Raw genomic sequence first — 7,274 nt, forward strand, 5'->3', positions numbered from 1 at the left:
TTTCAGAGATTACAGTTTGGACACATGGTTCAAAAGTAATGATCTCAAATATACTTACAAATTAGGCACAACTTTGACTCAGTTGTGGTGCTAGACCACTGGCAGTACTTGGGCCAAATTTTCCCTAGACCAAACCCAAACAGTTTGTCATATGTCCCAACCAGATAGTTCTACATGCTGTGATAAAAAAAAAAAAACCACAATAAAATAAGCAGAAAAAGGTCATTTAGGTTAATGCTGTAAATACATCACATTTGGTATAAGTAGTAGCCATTTTAATACATTAAAACATTAATAAGGTAGGGATGTAGTCTTCAAACCCACATAATTAGTGCAACATAAGCAGTTCACTGTTGATGATGAATGACATGATTTTCAATTGTTTGTTGACAGGATGCTAAAATGATTCAGATGCTATACTGAGTCTATTCTCTTGATGCAAAGTTTTGTAATGATGGTCTAGATAAAAATGCAAATACTAAAGTAAGTAAGAATATGATTTTTCTTGGAAATTTACTAAAATTTTATTTAAATGTATTAATACTCAAGTAAAGCCAAATAATATCAAACAAAGTACAATTACCTTTACAATTACCAATATTGTACAATTTTCCACACCTAAACCTATAATGAAACATTGACTTGTTCCAGGATGATGTCATCCCCATCCACAGGGGACAGGGGCTCAGTAAAGGGTTTGATGCATATCAGAATGATCTAATTCATATGCTATGACATTCACAGTCACCAAAAAAACAAACACAGCCAAATCAAGCATCTATGGGAAAACACTATCATTTTGTTTTTTGAAAGAATATCATTAGCTCTGTCAGTATACAGTGCAAGAGAATATGGATTAACAAAAAAGAGCATGGTGAGGTTTATTCTACAAATAAATTTGATCCTGGAAGCATTTGCTTGAGACTGCAAAATGCTCCAAACACTTGTAGAAAAGTTGACTTGTTGAACAGTGGCTAAAATGAACAAGGAAAGATCTAAATGGAACTTTAAGTAAATAATATAGAGATTAATGCAACTGCTTTACTTATTAGGTCTACTTATAAATCTATTATGATATTTATAATTTGAACACTTTCATATGGCCTCTGATTAGTGTATATAATGTGTACATTTTTTTTTTTTTATTTGAAAAAGTTTTCAGCTGCCTTTTATATCCCAATTTTACATAAAATGTCGTTATCACTAATGAACACTGAAGGACTGAACAGTGAATTATATCCAGTGGTTAATTTTTTAACAGCTAATTCTGCTATAATGTTCCTTCCTTTTTTAAAAAGAAAATAGCTTCTTGTGTAATAAGTCTTTAGTATTATGGCCATAAAATAACCTCTAATAAAATGGATCACGACTCAAATTTTTTTTGTGCTACAGTGCGTGCAGTACGTACAGATCCAAACTCCTTAGAATAACCAGAGATTCATTTTTAGTGTTTTTTGTGAATTTTGTAAAAAATAAAAATAAAAAAATTAAGAAATTATTTTTACTCGATTTCACTCGTTCATTATTGAAATCATTAGAATATTCCGGATATTGTGGTTTTTACATATCAAATGGTATTTCCTCCATTAAATAATTACATCATGTTTATTTAAACCTTCTGTCAAAGTCTTATTGAATATGCATGAGAAGTGTAAGTGAACCTATTTACCATACTGCAAATAGTCCGGACCTCTCTCGTTACTGTTTCCTTTGACGAGCTCCATTATTGTGTGCTATTCATAACAGTGAGGCGGACTGCTTGGCCCTCTGAACTCATCTGCTGTTAAAGAAAGCACATTTCCTATTGTCCAACTGCAATTAGAATAAAACCGAGACAGTGGAGCAGCAGTAGATGGTGCACATATGGAACATAAGCTTTGTGCCTACACTCCCACACAATACACAAAAAAACCACACACAAATGCTTACTTTTATTTACTGTTCTGGTTACAGACAGATAAGCAGCGAGCTCAGTTTATTATCATGTATATTGGACTATGAGTGGTAAATACAACAGTAATATAAAATTGTTATTGAAAGCTAAAAAGATGAATGGTTTAATTTCATTTCACCTTTACATAATAACAGTTCACATGCATCGTTGCTTCTAGGTCTTGTTTTCTCTCACTTTAATAACTGAAAATGCAACACGATCATTTCAGGGTTTTATGCACTCTGTATGAATTGTGTTTATATATTAAAGCATCTGAATTACTGCCATAAATTATTTCCTCTGTCTTGACTAGAGCTTCAGTCTCAGGTGAGGATAAGCAGCTTCAAAGCGTAACAACGTCACCAACATGCTTTGTAATAAGTTAGCTAGGAAAAAACATATTTTACAAGAACAAGCTGGCCAGGAAAGCAAAAAAACACAAGAACAATCAAGACACAACAAAGTAAAAAAAAAGAGATGAATGAGTGAGTGGAAAAAAAATTAAATGAAGAACTAAACAAACCAGTAGCAGTGTTGGGTTTTGAAAAAGTGTATCTAAAGTCGGGTACCTATGTAGTGTGAGGAGGCCTGGGGTGCAGTCAGCGTTCCTATTCATCCCTAAGTTTTTCAACAGTGTTGAAGTCGGAGATCTATAGCAGGCCATTCAAGATTTTCCACTCCAGAAATGTATCTTCATTGAGTTTGCTTTGTGGACAGAGTCATTGACATGGTGAAAAAGGGTTGAGTCTCCTATTTTGTTAGGAAAATTTAATGGTACTGCATCCAAAGACATCCCTGACAATCATTTTGGTATATGTTTGGGGAAGAACCATATATGGCTGGAAAAGTCATGCAGCCCGATAGTTTTTTCCATGTAGTTTATATGTACTGTATATACTGCATATCCTATGTCCATTATGCATTATTGCGATTATATTCTATTTAATTTTTATTTTATTTGAATCTGTTTGATTATTTTGTAAATTCTGTTTTAGTCCTGTATACTGTTTTTATTCTTTTTTTTTTTACTTTTTAACATTTAAACTTTAATTTTTTAATTTTATCATTTTATCATTTTTTATTCAATTGTATTTAACAGACAATGATATGGTAATATATGTGACAAATCAATGTGAATTTGAATTTAAAACCTTTTTGTTTCCAAAACGAAAATTTTTTGGGGTTCATCAGAATCAGTTCATTGATGCCAAGCGTTTTTTTTCCTAAAACATTTTTACTTGATTTTTATTTTGCTACAACAAAAAACGTCTGACATGATTGATCTCTCTCTTGAATTCTTTTTCACACATCATAAATACCTGTCATTTTAACAGGAGTGTGTAAGCCACTATACACTATACATTACTGTATATTTCTGAAAAGTACCCATGTGCCTATTGTGCTTCTTATGCACACCCGAGTAAAATTAAACAAAGTCAGCTGTATCAACAGCGCTATTCTCCTGTGTCTTTACAAATGACTGCCCCAGTAAACTAACAGGTTAATTATGTACAATGCACTTACAAATCCAATTCAATATTTACTGTGGCACCTGTTCCAAAAGCATCGATCTCTCTTCATGCTGGCCAGAGCTTTAAATTCTGTCTATCACAGGTGATGAGATTTCAATTAAAGCAGGAGATCTTTATTGTCAGGGGAAGCAAAGCGTTCAGTTACCTTTGGGTCGACGTGCCTCGACTTATTCTCTCAGTCTCTTGCTGCATGAATAGATTTCCCTTTTCATGGTTCGACTTCACTCTGAGCTTCAATTAGGTGGAGAGAGGAAAGCGTGAGAAATCAATAGTGCTCTGCAAATTGGATCCTCTTGTAGAGTGACACACACTGGGTTTATTCTGTCAAGAGGCTGTTGTAGGGTCACTGTGAATCTCTTAGGAATTCATTTTCAAATGCAGTGACTTCAGTTACGTGTCAACTTTATACTTCAAATTACTTCAGAGGAAGAGTGTTGTCATTTTTGATAGAAATACAAACTCTGAAAACCGCCAAATAAACGTTTATATCTGGGGATGTCGAAATGCACCTGAACCGCGTTTCCCATCAGGTACTGCAAAACTATGTTTAATGCATCACATTGATTGTCACATTGTTAAAGAACCACGTATCTAGGTTTTACCTCGCACCTCACAGTTTGTCGTTCACTGTAATCATGCTGGTGGGTCAGGTTAGGGTCCTTTTTAAAATCATGTAGGTATTTTGTGTTTTGTTTCTTTGTTGTTTATGTAGGTTTGCACTCTAAATAAAGATATCTGCACCTGCATCCAACCATACGCTGATCACATGAGAGTTAGTGACTAATGTGAGCCGTTTGACAAGTGACTTCATTTTTGTTACAGACTTGTTTTTTCCCCTCACTGAAAACTATACCATTATCCTGAAAAAAGCAGCACGTGATCTGATTTTTTCACTGTCCCGCTATATCTTGCAACCAAATGAGGCCATGTCCTAGAGCATGCATAAATAATGCTAATGATGCCAACGAGCTGAAGGCTGAGGGGGTGGTGGAGGGGTTGTGCACAAAATTAGTTACGGAGTGTCTCTGAAATGAAAAGGACGCATGACAAACGATGTTCCTGGGGTGGTTTTAGTGTGCGCTCAATCTCTGCTACAAGGCATCTCATCAGATGTTACATGGTCTTGGCGTTTCGAATTTGCATAACTGTTATCGAAAGTAGCTATGGACATGTAACCTCATCTCCAAGTTCCTGTTACCTTGAGCTGATACTAGCATGAGAGCTATGTACATGTTAATTCATCAGTGTATTGTAGGGTCATTAAAAAACAGAGTAATTAGTTTGTTAAACATTAAGTAAGCTGACACTGATCTGGTTTAGTTCTCCATGGCCCTTTAATAAACTGAATATATGTTCAAAGCAGCATGTTAAACCAACACCCAGACAACTTTTGTCAGTACGGCATTTTAATTGCCTTTCGGAGAAACCCAATTTCTGTATTTCATTTAGAGCGGTGCCCCGAAGGTCTAGTCTTGACTTCTAATATCACACAGGACCGAAGTAGCATTCGTTTACAACTTGATTATTTGCCTTGATGCTGGAAAGCGAAAGATGCGCAGACCTCCAGGTGCTGTCTGGATGTCCTTCACACAAAGTAAATTAACATTCATCCTCATTCATCATGCTCCACATACCTGTCATGTTTAATGGAAAACAATTAAACCCCTAAAACCTACATGAAAAGAGTCAATGCAGCAAGATTGTAAACTTTTTTATTATTTGTATAATTTAAAATTTAAAAAAGGTCCAAGGCTCTTTAGTTGTCCTTAATTCTACACTACAGGTCAAAGGATTGTGGACACCTGATTATTACACCAATACGAGGGCTTGCTCCAAACTGCTGCCACAAAGTTGGGAGAACACATTTGTATAGAATGTCTTTGTCTGCTGTGACATTAAAGTTTCCTTTCACTGGAAGTCCCAAATGTTCTAGCATGAGAATCATAGTGTGCACAAAGCAAGGTCCATGATGACATGATTTGATGTGGTTAGAATGGACAAACTCATATAGCCCTGACCTCAAATTCACTAAACAGTAAACTGGAATTCAAAGTGCACACCATGCCTTTTCACCCAACATTACTAATGCTCTTGTCTGAATCCCAGGGCCATTTCTAGCCTCTCTGAGACCCTAGATGAGATTCCTATTGTCACCATCCAACCACAATGCTCCACTTCCACACCATACAAATCATTTGCAACCATTCCATACAAAGATTAAAACATCTAATTACCATTGCAAAACTGCCTGAATTTAACTATGTAAACATAGACTGTGCGCTAAACTTCAGCAGAAAAACGGGTAAATAATTTAAACAAGCGAGTGCGAGGGCAGTGGCTGGGTGGTGGGTGCCCCCCTAACTGGTTGCACCCTTGGAGATTGCCTGGTTTGTCTATGCTTAGAAACTGTGCTGCTAAATCCCCACATTCACATTATAACCAAACAAAATATGGACAAAACAATTGCAACATTTGATTTTTTACAATTGACACAATTTTATAGGATGCTTTTGTTTGCAATACGATTCAAATTTCCCTTAATTTTAACTAGAAGACCCAAACCTGTTCCAGCAGGACAATGTCTCTGTGCACAATATCATCTCCATAAAGATATGCTTTGCATGGGTGAAGTGACCTGCTACAAAGATATTGTCCTGCTGGAACCGGTTTGGGCCTGCTACAGAGCTCTAACCTCAACCTCATTGAACATCTCTGGGATGATTTGAAGTGCACCCCAGGCCTTCTTAACATAAATCAGTATCTGACTTTACCAACACCACTGTGGCTAAATGAGCACAAATCTCCACAAGCACTCCGAAATCTAATAAATTCCAGCAATAGTAAATGTAGACTAAATGTGGAAAAGTCTAGATTAAATGTGCCGGTCCCAAGCCCGGATAAATTGGGGAGGGTTGTGTTAGAACGTAACGTAGAGCATAAAGCGTAAAAACATGTGCGAAATCAAACATGTGGAGGATCCACTGTGGCGACTCCTAACGAGAGAAGCCGAAAGATATAATTTTGGCCAGTTTGCAGTTGTGTCTTTTACTTTAGTTTAGTTAGTGCACAAGTGTCAGGTTCCCATACAGCAAATTATTCAGTATTATTGAAAATAATTGAACATGACTCCAAAAACAATTCATGGAGCAAAAAAAAATGACATTTGCTGTAAAAACCCACTGCCAAAAAACAGCATCGGATGATTTAATTCAATTAATTTTTATTTGTATAGCGCTTTAAACAATAAACATTGTCTTAAAGCGCTATACAAGCGCTATAACTGGACCTCACATCATAGATAGATAGATAGATAGATAGATAGATAGATAGATAGATAGATAGATAGATGGATAGATGGATAGATGGATGGATGTGATAGCCTAGTGCGTTAATGTCAGGGTCCCCACGACCATGAGTTTGAGAGTTTCCTGGTCGAGCTGGTTGCTGTGTTGGTAAATAAAACTTCTGGAACTTGTCCACTCAGAAAACATTTCCTTTCTGTGTTGGATTAATTTCTTGATTTCCTGGTCTTTAATGAAAGATAACTCCACCAAAAAAAAAAAAAACAACAAAAAAAGGCACTTCAGTGGTAGATCAGTGGGTTAAGGCTTGTGCCTGAACATGGTCCTTAATATAGTCCACGCTGGTGATAAGGTTTCAAAGCCAGTCCTAACAAAGAATGAACCCTCCAAAAAACCACACATGCTTTTCAGCAGTGGTCGCTCAGTGGTTTAAGGCTTGTGCCTCATCTAAACATGCTTCCCAATCTGATCTCTTCTATGGTTTAGTGGGTTAAGGCTGGTGCCTCA

This window comes from Silurus meridionalis, chromosome 10, assembly GCF_014805685.1.
Source record: "Silurus meridionalis isolate SWU-2019-XX chromosome 10, ASM1480568v1, whole genome shotgun sequence".
Taxonomy (NCBI): Eukaryota; Metazoa; Chordata; class Actinopteri; order Siluriformes; family Siluridae; genus Silurus; species Silurus meridionalis.